The sequence below is a fragment of the Cupressus sempervirens genome, chromosome 7 (assembly GCF_028749045.1).
Source record: "Cupressus sempervirens isolate cs-2001-9-10 chromosome 7, ASM2874904v1, whole genome shotgun sequence".
NCBI classification, from domain to species: domain Eukaryota; kingdom Viridiplantae; phylum Streptophyta; class Pinopsida; order Cupressales; family Cupressaceae; genus Cupressus; species Cupressus sempervirens.
Window position 1 is genome coordinate 194,449,933 of NC_143124.1, and position 20,503 is coordinate 194,470,435.

Consider the following 20,503-nt stretch of genomic DNA (forward strand, 5'->3'; position numbering starts at 1 on the left):
TTGATAATGAAGAAGTTAAGAAGTTTCTTGATTCCAAGATCATCTTTCCCATTCACCATTCTACATGGGTGGCTAACTTAGTTCCTATGTAAAAAAAGACTAGAGAGATTCATCTTTGTGTGGATTTTCGTAACCTAAACCTTGCATCTCAAAAGGACAACTAACCTTTGCCCTCACTAGTTTTAAGTATTATAAATCGTTAATGGTTCTAAGATGGTGTCTTTCTTGGATTGATATTTGCGATATAACTAGGTAATGGTTGATGAAGAGGATAGGTTAAAGACGGCATCCACAACTAAATGGGGGACTTTTTCTTATAGAAGAATGCCTTTTGGGCTGATTAATGTAGGGGCTACAATTCAATGAGCCATGGATAAAGCTTTTAAGGGATTAATAAACAAGTGTATAGTCATCTACATGGATGACTTAACTATATTTTCAAAGGATCAAAGCACTCACATTATTGATTTAAGATAGGTATTCAACAGATGTTGTAAATATGGCATATCACTCAATCCCAAGAAGTGTTCATTTGGGGTTACTAAAGGAAAGCTCCTAGGTCATATTATCTATGAAGTTGGAATCTTTATTGATCCTAAGAGGATTGAATCCATTCTAAAATTGTCACCTCCTCGTAGTTGAAAGGAACTTAAGTCTTTCTTCGGGAAGATAAATTTCGTACAAAAGTTCACAAGTGGATTTGTAGAAATAGTTTGCCCCCATAATGATTTACTCAAAAGGGGAGAAAAAATAGAATGGGTTCTAAAGATTAAGAAATCATTTGAGGATATCAAAGTTTCCATTTCCACGGCCCTAGTACTGGTGAGTCTAGATTATGGACTACCTTTCAAAATATACTATTTTTCTTGAGATCATTCATGTGTCGGGATTCTTATAGAAAAGAAGGATAAAGAAGATGAAAGACCCATTGCTTTTATGAGTTTCCCTCTGGAAAATGCTAAGTTAAACTATTCTAACCTCAATAAATAGTATTTTTCTTTAATCAAATTGGTAAATAAATTATGTCATTATATACTCAAGAGCAAGGTGTATGCAATTATTCTTGATCCTATAGTCAAATCATTCTTGATGCAAAATGAATTGGGTGAAAAGAAAGGAAAATGAATGGCAATCCTTCAAGAGTTTGATTTAGAGATTCAACCCATTAACTTGGTAAGAGGAAAAGGATTATCAAAAATGATAGTTGATTACCACATCGAGAATGAAAAGAAATTTTGATTTGATGGTGAGATAGATGTGGAAAATCAAAAGAAGATTATAGTATCTCAAGTTGATATTGACCAAGGTATAATAATGGATGTTTGGTACCATGATATTGTTTACTATCTTTTAAAAAATTAGTACACCAATTGGATGAATAGTTCACAGCGTAGGGGACTCAAAATGAAGTTTGAATCCTACATGCTACATGATAGAAAATTATACAAAAGGAACTATCAAGGGATTTACCTAAAGTGCTTGGGATGTGAAGAAGTAAAAGAAGTTTTAGAATAGTTTCACGATAAGTATGGTACAGGGCATGGTTCAATAGAGAGTAAAACCCATATGATTTTAAGATCAGGATATTTCTAGCCTATGATCTTCAAAGATACTTTTGGACATGTGCATAATTTCCACATTTGTTAGACTAGTGCTAACAGAGAAAGACATCCTATAATGCTATTACAACTAGTGTTTGAGGTATGCCCTTTTGCAAAGTGGGGGTTGGATTTCATTGGTCTATTGAACCCATCATCATCGATGGGACACACTTTTGTTCTCATAGCTATTGATTACTGCACATGCTAGGAAGAAGCTAAGACTTTTGGAAATTTGTACAGAAAAGGTGGTTACACACTTCTTGGAAGAACATATTGTTGCCAAATTTGGGATGCCATTCTTTCTAGTGTGTGATAACAGATCAACTTTTGCATCAATATTCCTTACTCAATGGGTGCTTGAAAATTAGGTTATTTACAAGTTCTCTTCAAATTATTATCCGCAAGGAAATGGTGTGCTCAAATCTATAAATAAGAACTTGATCATAGTAATAAGATGTTTTTTGAAGAAAAATCCTAAATATTGGCATACTCAACTCAAATATGCACTATGGGGAGACCAAGTCAAGGTCAAGAATGCTTTGGGAACATCTCCAGATTTGCTCATCTATAGAAAAGAGCCAACACTCCCACTTAACCTTAGGATTCCTATTTGGAAATTCCTGAGTGGGTATGTTAAAGATTTTGATAGGGTTCCGATCATATTGATGAATCTCTTGGAGATAGATGAGAAATAGACAATTTCTTTGAAGCATAAGGTGAAACATCATGTTGTTGTTAAGGGGTGATTTGACAAGAGGGCTATGATAAAATGTTTCAAAATATCCAACCTTATTCTATTGTGGGACAAGGAAAAAGAAAAGTCAGGCAACCACATTAAGTTTAAATGTTTGTGGATTGGTCCTTATCAAATCACAAGAATTTTGGGAGAAAATACTTTTAGGTTGAGTTCGTTATAAGGGGAATTGGTTTCATTGCCAGCCAATGGGTAGTTCTTGAAACATTACTTTAAGGCTTAAAAGTGCCACAATTTTTTTTTTGTAAATGTGTTTACATTCAGTTGTATGTTTTCTTTTAGTTGTGTGTTTACTTTCAAAGTTGCATCAATTCGAGGGTCACGTGCAATCAATCTTTTATCTTGATGTATCTCATTTAGACCATTTTGGTTTCAAATTTTGGGAAAAGGTATTTCTTTTTCAAAACATTTAAATGATTTTGTTTCTTATACCAACTAAGGAACGGATGTTACTTGCAGTAATAGAGGAATTTCAATCTTGAATTTAGAATTGCAGAGCAATAAGTTTGCAACATTTTGCAAATGTAAAGATCGATTGTCTTAGGTGATTTCAAACCAAGGTTGATGGCAGCAAGGGATAGTCCAAACCCTACCAGTTCAAACAAAAGGATCTTCTCAAAGGAATTGTTAAGATTGTTGTTTGGCGTGAGAGTTTCCACAAAGTTCTTGAAAGAGGAATGCAAGGGATGTTAACTAAAGATTGAATCTGAGAAATGACACCAAAGTCTTGGCCACACACTCTAAGTGTGGTCAAGGTACAAAAAAAAAAAGAAAAAAAAAAAGAAACAAAATGGTATTAAGAATGAAGGATTCTACAAAGTCTGAGAAAGGTAATATGACTATAAGGATATGCACTCCAAATAAGCTATCTAGAATCAAAACAATTGATCCATCAAAGAATCAAATGGCAACATCCAAGCTACATGAAGAAAATATTCAAAGGATTAACTAGGACTTCAAATGAAAAGTGACAACCCATTAAGAGCCCTCAGGACTGATTCTCTCATCTAGTTAGACAAGGGATTTATAAATAGCTTTTGTGAGGATTCCCAATGAATGGACTAGAAGGGTGGAACATTGTTTCCAAGTTGTTGGAAGCTTTTGATAGATTATATTCTGAGATGTCAAAGAAAATGGATACGTTGGACACACACTAAACTTGGAGATTTTAGATTTTGAGATTTTGACTATGAAGTGACTAAAAATATGCTTGGAGTATTCAAGATTCATTTGGTGTTTAACACATATTTAGGGGAATGTTTGTTGATGAAGAAATGCAACTGTCATTTCTTCCCTTTTTGTCGGGACTATTTGTTGTGGTTTCACAATGCACACCCCATTTCTCCTAGAAATGGGGACCCCTTAGAATAATTTCTAGCTTTCTAGATCACTAGTTTAGGGTTTGGGTCTTTTTTAGGGTTTTACCTAGTGTTTTTTCTTAGTCTAGCTCTTTGCCTAAAAACCCATTTGACAAAAACTGGAGATTTTGAGGAGAAAAAATGTTTTTTTATGCAAGAGGGTGCATTAGTGCACCTAGTGCACCCTTCAAGGTGGGCTAGTGCACTAAGTTCACCATTATGGGAGCACTTCCCTTTGGAAGTGTGCACATGTGGAGGTGTGTACCTCCAAAAGTTCTCTCCATCTTGGGCCCATACAGTTCAAGATCCCACACCCTTTCCTTACTTCAATTTCTCCTTTTGCACTCTAGCAAGCACACCTCACAAATTGTGAGGTGCACTAATTTTTGTCTCCTACACCTGCACACATATAAACACATTTAAAAAAAACCAAGGAAAGGGTGTGTACCTTGCACACATATCCAAGGTGTGCAAGATGTGCACCTTTTTGTTTGCACAAAACTTTTTAAAAACTTAAACAAAAATTAAGCCTTCACCTAAGTGAAAGGTGTGCATGTGTGCACCTATCTAAGATGCACACATGTGTGTACCTTTCAAAGACAAAGCATCCCACATACAAAGTAAGTGTGCGTACATAGTGCACCCCAAAAGGTGTGTTATGTGTGTACCCTTTTTCTTTTACACTTGGCCTATTCTCACATTATAAGGGTGCACACTTACCACACCCCCCAAGGTGCATTGTGTGTGCATTCTTAGTTTTTGAAGGTTTTCCAAAGGGAAAAGGTGTACCTAGCACACCTTTGTAGTGTGCAAGGTGTGCCAAAGTTTGTCTGTCAGAGGTGTAAAATAGGTTTTTTAGGTGTTTTGTGAATAGTTTTTATGATTTAGGGTTTCTGAGACTTTCTTTTTAGTATCTATGGTTTATTTAAATTAATTTTTTCCACCTTCCATACTAATGGATGTTTGTTTTGAAAAAATTAAATGGATTCCTCCTCATCCTCCCTCATTGAAAAGATGGCTCCAAAATTGGTGGTCTTCAAATTTCAAGTTGTTCTATCAAAGTCACACTTCTAGGATGCATATTCAAAGATTCAATACACTAAGCTAGGCCACATTATCTGGGACGCATTCTTGGTCCTTTGCAACAAAACAAATGAGAGGCCTCTAAAGATATCTGCACTTATCATATCAGGGTTAGTAAACATAGCTAGTACAATCTTCCAAGTTGATCATGACAGTGACAAAAGATTATGTTTCAAAGGAAAGGGTGGTAAAAAGCATAACTAGAGAGATCATCCTAGATCTAAGGCACAAGAATATAGAGAAACTATTCCATCTTCCAAGGATAGACCAATATATTAGGTTTACATACCATCAAGTAGAAAGGTGGCATAGAGAACATGAATCAAAAGCCATGAAAATTATTTAATCCTCCTATCTCATTGATAGGACTCCTGATGGGAAAAAAGTTGGGAAAGTAGCTATGAAAAGAGGTTATATAAAAGATGATATCAGACATTCCATAGTGCTCCTGAGTAGAATTATGAGATTTCCAACAGCAAGACAATTAAACATATGGATGGTACACTTCATTGAAATCATTAGAATGGCAAATATGCCTATTGGCTAGGCCTCAATTCTTAGTGATAATTTAGATGAACAACTAGTGGTGTATCTATTAGCTACAAGAGAAATAGATTATCTAGGGTTTTTTAAAAGGGGTAACGTGCAAGATGATAACACATGGCCTTATGTGGTATACCCTGAGCTGGTGAGTAAAAAAATCTCAAATCACAGCAAGGAATACAAACAAGTGAATGATTCTTTCATTTTAGTAGTCATCCGGTTAATTGAGGGAGACTATGCAAAAATGATGTCAAAAGGTAATAGAAAATATTAAAAAATTAAGTTCCTATTATGTGCAATTCAAGATACTCACATATTTAAGGGTAGGAGGTATGACTATGAATCCAAAGAAGCTCCCTAGGTATTCATGTGATAGACTCATTTTGCTAGAGATTGCATGACAACTCTCGTCTGCATATGAGAGACTAAGGAAGCAACATAAGAAGATATGGGTATGGCCCATCACTATAGGTCCATTTGGTGTTAAACAGAAGCAAGATATCACAACTTTTGAGTCTCAATGGGATCAGTATCCCTTGGAGGATTATAACTCTCATCGCCCCTATTTAGATAACATTGATAGAGTTTAGCACTTAGTAGGAAAATAGTTCAAACATGAAGATGCCATAAAGGATCATTGGATGAATGTAGTAGATGACTACAAAATCTAAATAAGGGATCATTATAGGATGACTCTTTATTTGGTAGTTAGTGCCTTGAAAATGAAGGTTCCATTAAATATTGTGCAGCAAGACACTAAATAGGTCTTAGATCTCTTATATAACCAAGATAAGATATATGATCAGCCTATCATGAATACAGAGATTGATAGAAAAGAAAATGAAGATATCAATCATAGGGCAAGACATATCATCCAATTAATTAAGGAATGGTTTAAGAGACCATTCAAGATGGATCCAATTCCACAAATGATAGTTTTCCAAGCTATAGTTTTCCTAGTGAAAGGTAGAGGAGAGAAGGTGACAGTCCCAACATTCATAGCTCAATCTCCAATAAGGTCAAAAACTATGCATCATCTTGATAGAGAAGTTGGATACTTCAGGACACTTAAGGGTAAGAACAATAGGAAATGAGTTTCCCCTTAGCAGGCTGAGCCTAACAAAGAGGCAACTAAAACATCAGAGCACTAAGGGGCAAAAAATGTAGAAGTCATCCAAACTCAAGATAATTTGCCAATGCCACCACCAAACCAAGGGAAAGAAGTTGAAGCAGAAGCATGGGAAGTGTCTCTACCTGTACAAGACAAAGAAGCCTATCCATTAGCTCTTATAAAAAGAAAGATGTAAACTCTAGTTAAAAGGACAAGGAGAGAAAAGCTGTTAAGAAGGGTTATTCTTTTTCCATCAGTCCTAGAAGTTATTCTGGAGGAAGAAGAAGTGGATGATGAGGATGAAGAGGATAACCTTCCCTTGAGTCAAAGGAATCATCTTGCTAGGGCTATTGAGGTAGAATGAAAAAGCAGCTCCACTATAACACCACTCTCCATTCCTACACAACCTATTCAAGTTACAACTTAAGAGGATGAGCTACAACAATGAATTGATGAGCAAGAGCATGAAGGGGTTGATGTCTTTAAGATGTCAGATTTTAATTTCATGCCTATAGGCACTAAACTTGTAGGAGATCATATAAGGGATAAACCAACAAATCAACCTCCACAAGATGATTTGAGTCAATTGCTGCCTCAGCCACAAGGACCATTAATTGCACCATCATCACCAAGACAAGATTTATCTTTCTTGGATAAATGTTCAGCTATTCCTCTCCCTGTAGTCAATGAAGAATAGTACAAACTAAAAAGATAGAAGAGCCACAATAGAGACCCTTTGATACTCTGATGAAGTATCAGAGGAAGGGTGAATATTTGAGTAACCTCAAAAAACTTCCCAATATACAAAGGTGAACATTGTGGACTCAATAGAAACAAAGATGCCTAATGTAGATCTCTCACAAAAGGAGAAGACTCCAGAGAGGAGTGATAATGGAAAGAGCCTAGCACTACAAGCTCCCTCTTCAACTAAGAATAAGTTTCTAATGAAAGATACTACAAGATGGTTGAGAAAAGAGGTGATGGTTAGACACAAAAAGTAGTTATATTGCATTGAGGAAGAGGAAATAAGAGAATTAATTAAATCTCTCAAGAAGCCTGAGCTAGCCATAGGTGATACATGAACATTGGCCTTTGTTATGCGTGATCAAAATCAAGACTTGTTTTCTCATGTTGTTGTCCCTCCTCTACATGTAGATATTGAGGATTTGACCCCAAAATATTATCAAATCAAAGAGGTCTTTCTCAGAAAGCCCATTGTGGATACTGCCAAATTGATGGTCACTATAGGAATCAAAGAAGTGTTCAAGCACTTAGAACTAAATGAGTCTGAAGTGTTAAACCACTATAAGCTGAATGAACTCCTAAGAGGTTATCTAAATGAAGTAGTTAGTCTGTTGGATCCTAAAAATATTGAGGAGACTCTAAGTGCGACACTCAATAAAAGGGATGATGAGAATGTACAATTAGATCCATATTTGAAGGCTTGTCAATAATGGCAAGAAATGTTTGAAGAAAAAGGTATGAAGATCATATCAAGAAATCTTAAGTTATTGCACCATATCCAGGATAATGTAGACAAGTTGGTTGCTATTTTATGTTAGGATTAAACCATGGATAGAAATAATAATTATATGCCAATATAAACAATAATAGAAAATAATTGATCACACAAAAAAGAACACAAGACACCAAGATTTAACGCAATTCACCCAATCCCTGGGCTACGTCCACCAAATAGCAAGTCCAATATTATTATGATCCAGTGATTACAACCATATTACAATCTGTAATCCCTTATAGCTCAATACTACTGCAAGAACCAATTTTTGCATCACCACTATGAAACAATCCCTAACCCTAAGCCCTTTTATATAAGTATTTTTATGCCACTTTAGGATTACAACATGTTGGCCATATTTTGTCCATACATAGGCCACAACATGTTGAAATATGATTGGCAATAAATGATACATCTCTGCCTAAACTTAGAAATGCTTGCTTAATTACTAGTTAATTTGGAGCTAATCCACAATAGTCTATGAAAGCCAAAACTTTGATTCCAAATTATTTATCAATGGATGGTATGAAGAAATTGGTAGATAAAACTTAATATCTACATTAAATACAATAGTACAGTTGCTTGACCCCTTCAAAATTCTAGTTGCATGAATAAAACAATAATTTTGAACAGAATCCAACTTAATTAATTAGTTATACCAAGATTATATCAAGAAAAAGAGTCAAAATTCTAGTTCCATAAGAGAAGATACAATGTAATATGGTCACGGAAAACTTTTTTACACATAATTGGTGTCATTTGGGTTAATCACCTCATACACCATTGCAACAAACTAGAATCTAGATGCATTCCCTAAATACTTTCCTATATACATATTATAGTTAACAATCATTATTACTAAAAATTTGTTATGTTCACATTACAAAATGAAATCCTTGTCAATTATCAATTCTATAAGTAGGATATAGTGGGGAGAAATTCTTAAATTAAGTAAAGATTTAAAGTGTAAGAATATTCCTTAGGGAAAAATTCACCCAAGATCAAGGAACTCAAGCACAAGCACAATAGTAGACCAAAAGAGTATGATTAGAATATCAATATATATTCAATTCAATATGAAAGTACACTAGGAGTGCCTATATATAAAGGCCTATGGAATGCTTCTAGAATGCCTAGGAATCAGCATATTGATAAGTTTTACAACCAAGAACATGTCCACCAGGAGTGGATTATCCTCCATTAAGCACAAGAGTAAGTGCGATGATGAGAGGATAAGCCTCCATTAAGCACAGGAGTAAGTGTGATGATGAGAGGATAAGCCTACAAAGGTCTAGCATGCAAAATTATGTTGTAAACACCATGTGCTTAATTAAGAGTGCTAATAACTATGTTTTTTACATGACAACTCAGTTAATTATGCAAACTCCAATGTTGTAGACACCATGTGTTGAATTAGAGTTGCTTACTCCAATGTTGTCAACATGAGAACTCATAAGAGTGCTCAAACTCCTAAGTGTCTGACCTAAGAAGTAATAAAATAATGCATTAACCTAAGTAAACTTAAGTAAAGTGTAAATAGTGAATACTTATTTACACAAACACCCCTCCACCACCCCCCCCCCCCCCCCCCCCCCCAAAGTGAAACTTAGGGAAATGCACTTAAGCTTATGAAAGTTAGGATGAAAATGCATAATGGGTCCTAACAACTAGGCCATGTTAGGTACCATGTATAAAAGCAATGAAATCTCTCATAACGTGAAGAAAGAGGGAAAACCTCACAAGAAAAACCATCTCCCCAAAAAAGAGATGATAAGACAAGATGCATGGATGGATGGAGTAATCAAGACCAAACCCCCCCCCCCACCCCACCCCACCCAATTACAACATACATCAAGTATATACAAAAGAGAAAGAGAAGGACAAAACCCCATAAGAGGAAAAAGTCCCCAACATAAAAGAGAAGAAGGAGACAAGGCAGTTCCCCCCCTAAATGTAGAGTGTCAATCAGTGAGAGTTGCTCCAACATAGAAGTTGATCCATGACTGCTGAATAATGTTTCTCCTCTTTGGAAGAAACAATGGAAGAGGTACAAGTGAGATACTTTCCCTATGTGTAGAAAGAATCTCAAAGATTATTAGTGTCTTTGAAACCTACTTAATTGTCGGTGTGTTGATACTGATGGCTGCCCCTTTGAACACTGCTAAAAAGAACGAGTGTCAATCTAGCAAGGATGGATGTAGAACTTGTCTCAAAGAACAAACTATCTCCTCAAATGAGAAAGAGACCTCTTGCAACTATTGTACATAAGGATTCACAATCTTATCAACCTGTGAAGACTGATTGTGTAGAGAATGGACGGGAGGGTCAAAGTGAGCCCTTGCAACAACTGAAGAAGGATCTTCATCATCAAAGAGAACATGTATATCATCAATGTTGTCTCACAAATTTTTTATGTGTGACTCCATGAAAAAACCTAAAATATCTATCAATTATTCATCCATTGATGATGGAACTAGAAGACAAGGTGTACCCTATTATGCTAAAGTACATGAACCTATCACTATGGCAATGGATGAAGTATTTGCCTCAAAAAAGAAAAGACAAATATCATCGATGATGTCTTCCACATCTTCAATGTGAGACTCCACAAACTAACTTGCAATGTTTGGAAGGAAGACATGGTGTTTCATACTACACTAAATTAGAAGCATCTATTGTTGGAGCTAGATCAGTAGTAGCAATAGGAGCATCAAGAGGTGAGATCTCAATTGGAGTTGTAGGGACCATGACTGGAGTGGCTAGTGATAGAATGTCCTCTGGAAATGAAGGAATGGGTGGATCTCCATATGCTTCCCAAAGAGCCATCCAAACATCATAAGGAAAACTTGCCATTCTAAGAAAAGTAAGACATTCCTTACTCATACTATTATATAGAAAGCGAAGAAGTTTAGTAATATATGTCCAATTAGAATTTGGTGGCAACATCTTTGAATAAAGATAAAGAAGGACTTCCTGATGTTCTCTAAGATTATCAAGCATCAAAGCACTCCATTTGTGATAATTCTTTGTTGTCAACTTTGTTCTGACACCAAACTGACATGTGTGACAAGACTCCATGAGATCAATCAATGAACCCCCAAAATCCAAAAAAAATCAATCAACCTCTCCCCACCCTCCCCCAATGTATGATTTGGGCACTTTATAGGTAGTGCGATTACAATGGGCCACTTTTTCAATTTTGACAAGGTGGACTTTTAATAAAGGTATGCTTTGATCTAATAGTAATTACAATAATAGTTCTGCAAGATCTCTGAAGATCCAACCAAAACCTAGCTAATCTAGATCCATACTCTGGTAGAAACCTCCAAGATCTCAACTTGTTCTCACAAGCCACCAAGCAACCTCCTTGTTTCTAAACTACAACCACTAGCTCTTCTCACAAACTCACTATTCCACCACAATCTTACTATAAACTACCTCACATTTGGTGCTTAGTTCATAGACTCAAGAAAACTCGTTGTTCACTTCCTCCTTCTCTCTAAGCTTCTACTAAGAAGAGATCACACCTTGAAGCTTTCACACCTTGAAGCCTTCACACCTTCCAACTTTCCACCTTGAAGCTTTCACTCCTTAAAGCTTCCACACCGTGGAGCCTTCACACCTTCCAGCTTTCACTCCTTGAAGCTTGACCTTCCAAAGCTTGATTAGAAATGCTCATATGTCTTGCTTATATAGGAACTTACCACCCAATGCATGATTTATCCACAACCTTCTAGAATTCCACCTACACAATATCCACAACCTTCTAGGATTCCACCTACACAATTTCCACAACCTTCTATAGTATCCACGACTATATAGAATTCCACCTAAATACAACTAAGCACCACCATGTGGCCCAATTAGAAAATTGCATTTCCTTTATGGATCACAACAAATATTAAATGTATGATTTAAGGAACTTTCCACAAGCTTCTAGGATGCCACCTACACACTTCGATAAATGGAATGACAACCATTTTTTATTTTTTATTTTATTATGCCACCTATGTACCTAGAAAATAGAAATTCCTTTTTTTCTCTTTTTTCTATTATCTTTTTTTTTTTCTTTCTATTTTCATCACTTTCTCTCTTCCACAAATTTTTTTAATTTATTTATTTATTTATTTATTTTCTTTAAGTTTTCCTATGCAAGATGCTCATGCATCAACTTTTAATTTTGCTAGTTACAACTACCTTTTGAGACTCAAATCTGTCACTTTACAATGTAGCTCAAAACTACAACAATTTTGAAGCAATACAATGCAAAGAAAGGACCCAATTTTGAAAGTGGTATTTCTGTCCAAACAAGCCTATAATTTGATTGTGGATATAGAAAGTAGACAAAAAATTATTCACTTTCAAAAAAATTGGAACCTGATTATTTTCCAAATGAACCCATACTAAGCATTTGAAGTGACAAAAATCAAGATTTGCAAGTTGTAGAAAAATTTAGGGACATAGATCTCAAACCACCTACACCAATATGTGGATCATGAAATTCTACCCTAAAACAAAAATAATTGCTCACAAAAAGGAGTCTGTATGAGGGAGATATCGTTGTTTGAAAATGACCTCTATTATTATTTTTTCTCAATCATCATCGTCGTGCCTCCAAAAATCAAATGACTCTAAGTTTCACCTTAGATGTCCAATTTTAGTGAAAAAAAAGTCAATATGGGGGTTTTTTAACCTTATGAATATGATGCAAATATCTGATTTTTACTAGCAAGTTCCAATCTTGTCATGCAAAAAATCTCTCCTCTGCAGGGCTAATGGCCAAAAAAAACTCGAACAAAATATGCAAATCTGAAAAATAATGTAGAGAAATTACATAGAGACTGAAATAATAAAATATACAGATTTGAAAATTAAATTCAAAGATCTTAAATGATCATACCAAATTCGCAAATCGGGACTTTGGGTGCTGGTTTACAATTAAAAAAATTGCCTTAATTTTGACTATGGCCTAAGGTAGGCAAAATTATAGTCAAAATTCATAGAATCAGTGCTCCAGATGCAATGGTGAGGCCCGCTTTTGCTCTAGATGCTCCCAATATTTGTGATACTCTAGATCTGGGCTGAGGTGCTAAAGCAAGAATGGTCTCAAATGGCTATGTGAAGAGAAATTCTCCAAGCTCTGATACCATGTAAGAATTTTCCTTAGGGAAAAATTCACCCAAGATTAAGGAACTCAAGTACAAGAACAACAATAGACCAAAAGATTATGATTAGAATATTGGTATGTATTTAATTCAATATGAAAGTACACTAGGAGTGCCTGCATATAAAGGCCTTTGGAATGCTTCTAGAATACCTAGGAATCAACATACTGATAAGTCTTACAACCAAGCACATGTCCACTAAGAGTGGATTATCCTCCATTAAGCACATGAATAAGTGTGATGATGAGAGGATAAGCCTACAAAGGTGTAGCATGTAAAATTATGTTGTAGACACCATGTGCTTAATAAAGAGTGCTAATAATTGTGTTGTCTAGACAACAACTCAGTTAATTATGCAAACTCTAGTGTTGTAGACACCATGTGTTGAATTAGAGTTGCTTAATCCAATGTTGTCAACATGACAACTCATAAGAGTACGCAAGCTCCTAAGTGTCTCACCTAGGAAGTAATAAAATAATGCATTGACCTAAGTAAACTTAAGTAAAATGTAAATAGTGAATACTTATTTACACCAATAGAAAGGATGAAACAATGAGCTTTTGCATGTCATTGCCAGTAGGAATGGTAAAGCCTATCCAACTAGGATTGTGTTGCACTACGAATTTTGGCCCCATTTTATGGGGATTGGCATCTACCTTGTTTGAGCAACTGTTACGCTCACCTTCACAATGCCCCTTGCACCTGCGACATTTGCCACTAGCACCAAGTTGAAATACTGGAATCCATTGATTGTGAACCTAGCACCTTCTTTAATTTGTAATTTATCATTTGGTTTGTACAAAACTTTGAACCTTTCATTTAATGGAAATAGAGAGTATTTTAGTCAAGACATGGCTCAATAATCCTTATTGCCAACTTCAAATTTGGCTCAAGGTTCAAGTTTCCATGGAGTTCAAGCGCTCAAATTTTCATATAAAGACATAAATAAATACAAAGACTTATTAGAGGACTGTTTTAGACACAATATTTCAAACAAAACTAAAGATAAAAACACTTAGAATCATCCTATTTTTTAATTGTGGGCAGTAATATGAGGGCCAAAAGGCTTCATTTCGATTGCATTTTTAGCTTTCTTGACCCTAAAATTATCGATAGGAATTTTTCTCAACAAATTTTTTTGAAGATTGGACCTGTATTTACTCAAAATAGTGGATTAATGCAAAGGATAAGGTAGGTTTATCACATAGAAATATTTATCTTGTTTTTGCAGTTGTTTTAGCTTAAATACCAAGGATTTTTCAAGGAGGTGTTATTTTTTGTTGTAGTATTTTTTTTTGAGAAATTTTTTAATAATGTAAAGATTTGAGGAGAATAGGAAGGGAGATTATTGGATAAGATCTTTATGCTCTTTAATGGAAAATATTTTAATCAAATTAAAAAGTAGTTAAAAATGATGCATATCACAAAGAAACATCTAAACTACCCAAATGCTTCAACTGCTAATTATCAAGTTAAATTAAGATTATTCAAGCATGCACAACAACATGGGATTTTCTCCTCCCTAGAATTTCATGTTGGATCTCTCAATGACAACTCATAACTAAATTGGATTTCTCAATGTTAACTCATAACTGAAGTATCTAGGATTGAATAGAAGAAGAAGAAGAAAAAGAAAAAGATCATAATTTTCTAGAGTATATGCACATGGCTTTAGGATCAAAGATGTCAAGGAAATCCTTTGAATGAGTTTGATTGAAGTATCTAGCATCAATCATCTACTATTAGAGAGGGGAAAACAATTAAACATAAGTAGGAAAAAAATATCATAATAATTTTCCATTTTATATGTACATGGCTTAATGATCAAAGATGTCAAGGCAATCCTTTGCGGTTGCAACTTAACAACGGTTTCTTAGGGAACTATGGTCATTTTTACACTAACAATATCTCCTTGCAAGAGAATAGTTTGCATCATCTAAATTCACAATAATATTGTCATAATTATACACAAGTTCTTTCAAAATTATTTGTTTGAAACTATAACGAGCAACAAAATATTATTCATAACATACAACTTCACAACTACAAATCTGGCACCATCGTAATCTAAGATTTTGTACCTTATCATTGACTTTAAGAACCTCCATCAAACTTTTTATTCCATCTAGACCAATTGGATTATAGCTAAGATTTGACTACCAATAAAAAGTTATTAACATAAGCAAAAATCTATGGTACACACTAGTTCTATAAATTTTGTCATGGGTGATCCCACAACAATGGGTTTCACTTTTTGACCAATTTTGACACTAAAATCAATATTTTTGCAACAAACGTCACGTTCAAGTGACTATATCTCCAAAACTATAAATAATTTCAAGATGACATAAACTAGTGATTTTGAATACTTTGTTCCTACTTTGTAACTCTATTTTTTAATCTAAAAAAAAATTTATTTATGTCAATTTTTTTTATCTCCTCTAAAAAGTGGTACACAATAAAATTCAATATTTTAAAGAGTGATAGTCTGTTTGACACACATAATTTTTTTTCTAAAAATGATAATGAAGTAATTCTTTTGGCATTGGATTTGTAACATCAATATCCAGTGTCTGCATTTGGTTTGATTTATTTTTGTTGAATATTGTATAGTTTATGAAGTTTTGAAGTGACATGAACCGTAATTCAGACATATGTTCCGTTTGACACAGATAATTTGAAGTCATTTTATCATAAACCATTTTTTTTTTTTTTTGAATAGAAAGGTATCTCAATAAGCCAGTGCCTCCATATTTTTCAAAAAAAATTTGACCTAATTTACTAATTTTCCCGAGGTGTCAAAGTCAGTTGATATTCAATTGGTAATGAACCTATAATGAGTTAAACTCATATTTGAAAGTCTTAATGATTAAATTATGTATTAAAATTATAGTTGTTGGAAAGCTTGCTCCGAGCAACACATTTTGACATTTTTTATTTTATAGTAGGAGATCATTCTCCTGCAATAATGGCAGTCAAAAGAGCAAAAAAAAAAAAAAAAAGAAAAAAAGGTTGAATTTTTTGTGATTTTGCATGTTCGCGCGAACACGTTTACCATGTTCGCGCGAACATATGTTCGCGTGAACATGCAAATCATGTTTGTGTGAACATATTTATCACATATGTTCGTATGAACATGATTTAAAAAAAAATTCGCGCGAACACAATAAGTGCGTTCGCGCGAACATATGGTAAACTAAATTTCTCATTTTGCAATTTTTTTCATTTTTGTTCGTCCCACTAAAGTGGAACCCATTATTGTGGGTTCACCCTCATAAATGTAATGCAAATGGTTAGTTGCCACTAGAGCCAAACACCCACCTACCCACTTGACCCTCATTAACTTGGTAGGTGAGTTCAAATTTTGAAAAGAGAAGGAAAACATTTTATAGCAAGACAAAAGGAATGAATCTCATTCATTCAATAAGATTAGAGAGTAAGAGAGAAGTGCAAAACAAAGCATAGAGAAGAGATAGAAATACAATCATCATATTAGATTAGAAGTTAGAGAATAGAAAAAAGTTTTAGAAAGAAGATAGAGTTTGCAGCAACACAAATCTTGATCTCCTTGTTCTCTATTCATATTATTTTTTCTTGAGGAGTAGTGGTTGCTTTGGGAACATTGTATCTAGTCTTTAGTGTTGTAAGTTTAAGTTTAAAGTTTTATTAGTTTGAAGTTTTAGTGTTTTCTGTTTGAAGCCAAATGCTCCCATATTTTGTAATAGTTTTTAACCTAGTTGAATAGAAAGAAAACAAGCAAGAATACATCTTTTTTGTCTCCTCTCTATTCTTTGTTGCATGGTATTTTGTATTTGAGAAGTTCATATCTGAAAGTTTCATCATTATCCTCTCTACATTTAAATAGTAGAAAAGTTTAGACATAAAGTTTAATGTTAGAACACTCGGTTCACTCTCTAAGCGAGCTCACTCAGTCTGTTCATTTACTAAGTTCACTCAATCATTGTGTTGGTTGCATGTTGAGTCTGTTGAGCTCCACCTTCCTTTGGTGATTGAGCTCACTTGGCATCCATTCTGTTGAGTTCACTCAGCACCCTATTGTGCCAAGTTTCCTCCTTTTTACTGAGTTCACTTGGCTCCTTCATGTGCTAAGTAACTCGGCACCGTCTCCTTGTCACTCGACACCATCGTGTGTTGAGCAAAATGTCACTCGGCACCTTTGGTTGTTGAAAATTTTTCAAAAAATGTTTGTGATTTATTTTTCACATGGTATCAGTGATTTGAGGCCTCACATCCATAGTGAGTTAGGGCATTTATTTTTTGGGTATATTTGATATGGCAGGAGATGTAGGAAAGATATGGCAGCAACCATTGTCCTTTAATGGATAGAGTTATGGTACATGGGCAAAAAAGATGAAAACCATAATTTGTGGGAGTTTGTGATTAATGGGTTCAATGATGTAACTGAACCAACACAATATGCTACCCTCACAAACCCACAAAAGAGTCAATTGAAAGAGTCAAGGAGAAAGGATGCTACATATGATTGGAAGGGAGTTTGAGAACCTTCAAATGAAGGACAATGAACATATTTCCGAATTCAACTCAAGGATCTCCACTTTGATAAACAAGCTCAAATCAAATGGAGAAGAGTATGAAGAGCAAAGGAGTATGGAGAAGATATTGAGGAGTTTACCTCAGAGATATGACAATCTTGTAATGACCATTGAGGAAGCAAAGGATCTCACCATATTAACTATGGATGAGTTGATGGGAACTCTTCAAACCCATAAGCACTGGATCAATAGATCAGTAACAACTTCCCAAGAGAAGTCTTTCAAGGCTCAAGAGAACTCAAAAGGAAAGGCAGAGGAAGAAATGGCTCTAGTAGAGGCTCAAGAAGAAGAGCTCATGGAAGGAATGGTAAAAGGAATCCTAGTGCAAAAAGCTCAAAATGAGCATGCAACCAAGAGGGAGAAAGTACCTCTCAAAATAACTCTAGAGGAGGTAAGAAGAATTACAACTCTAATAAGAGCGATATAAAATGCCACTACTATCATAAGTATGGGAATTATGCTATTGAATGCTAGAAGAAGCAAGGTGATCAGTCAAAGAAGAATGCAAATGTGGCTAATGTGAACATGGGAAATGCAAATAATCCCACAACCTTCATCATGTGTAACATTGGTGAAGAAGGTAGCCATAAAGTGTGGTACTTAGACACCGATTGTAGCAATCACATGAGTGGTAATGAAATTTTATTCTCTTTCATTGATAAGACTTTCAAGTCTGAAATTAAGATGAAAAATAATAGAACCATTCCCATAGTGAGCAAAAGATCTATCATGGTCCGCACTAAGAAAGGTGAGAAGAAGGAGATATAGACTGATGAGTGTTGGACAACTCATTCAGAATCAATACAAGGTGCTGATGGAAAATGATAAGTGTGTCATTCATGAAAATGATGGGAGCAATAGATTACTTGCAGTAGTCCAAATGACAAAGAACTAGATGTTCCCCTTGAAGATAGAGATATGCTTCACTTCTCAAGTCAATGTTGCACCTCTCAAGCAAGCATGTACACCAGTACATCAGCAATGAGCTCTTAGGAGCATGATTAAAGACCCCTCCAAGCTTTAGCATCCAATGTATGGACATCTTGGCCTTGCTAATTTAAACTTGTTGTCCAAGAAAAGAATGTTAGATGGTTTGCCAAGCATAGTAGATTCATGTGACAAGTGTGAGGCTTTTATTTTGGCTAAGCAACATAGGCTTCCCTTTAATTATGGAAATTCTAGAAGGGCTATCTAGCATCATTAGAGTTGGTGCATTTTGATTTGGTGGGCCCTATGCAAACTACTTCTATTGGGGGGAGTAATTATTTTATGACATTCATAGATGATTTCAGTCATAGGACATGGGTGTATTTTTTGAAGAATAAATCTAAAGCTTTTGACAAATTTGTTGAATTTAAAGCTTTGGCTAAAAAAGAATGTGGACACTATGTCAAAGTCCTTAAATTAGATAGAGGAGGGGAGTATACCTCCAATATGTTTGTAAATTTTTGTAGGAAGAATGGAATTAAGAAAGAGCTTATAGACAGTTATACTCCACAGCAAAATGGAGTGGCTGAGAGAAAGAATGGAGCCATTATTGAAATGGTATAAGCATGATGAAAGCAAAAGGACTCCCAACTGAATATTGGGGAGAGGTTGTATTAATATCAGTGTATTTGATCAATAGGTATCCTACAAAGTTAGTCTATGACAAGATTCCTCTTGAGGCATGGTCAAGGAATAGATGGACAGTTGAACACTTGAGAGTGTTCGAATGTGTAGTATATGCACATGTGTTGAAGGAACAAAAGTAAAAGCTATATGACAAAAGTATGAAGTGTATCTTCACGGGTTATAACTCAAAATCAAAGAGTTGTAGACTATATGATCCAATCACCAAGAAGATCATCATTTCAAGAGATGTGGATTATCTTGAAAATCAGTCATGGTATGGCTCAATTGATGAATATTCAAGCACTTCAAGTAAAGTGTCTACTATTGATGAGGAAGAAGATGACATTGATGATCAGCAAGAAAATGGAGCAACAAACAAGGATTCAAAAACAAAGGAAAAAAGGTAGGCAACCCTTAACATGTTGAGTAACAACTCCAAGCACTTCAAGACAACCTCGAGCTAGTATGCATAATACTAGTAGCAACAATATTGAGAATTTAGATCCCACTCAAGCCTCCATATTGCCAAGAAAGACTAAAAGTCTAAGGGAGATATACCAAGAAGAAAGGTATGAGGAAGATTATGAAGAGAATGTAAATTTTGCATTATTTTCTCATAGTGATCCAATTTACTTTGAAGAAGCTATGAAAGAAGAGAAATAGTGTAATGTCATGGATGAGGAAATAGATGCTATTGAAAGAAATGAGACATGGGAGTTAACTACTTTATGTCCCAAGAAGCAACTAATTGCAGTGAAATGGGTATATAAGAACAAGTGCATTGCTAAAGAAAAAATAGATAGGCATAAGGCACATTTAGTGGTCAAGAGGTACAAGTAGCAATATGGAAAAGATTATGATGTGACATATGCCCTAGTTGCAAGAATGGAAACCATGCATTTTGTCATGGCAATTGTAGTTGAGCACAAGTGGAAGGTATATCAAATGGATGTGAAGTCCACCTTCTTGAATGGTGTATTGAAAGAAGAGGTTTATGTGGAGCAGTCACTTGGTTATGAATTTGCAAGTGAAGAACACAAGGTGTATAGATTGAAGAGAGCTCTATATGGGCTCAAGCAAGCTCGAAGGGCATGGTACAATAGGATTGACTCATATCTTATGAGCAATGGCTTTAGAAAAAACGATGGAGAGCCTACTCTCTACATCAAGGTAGAAAATGA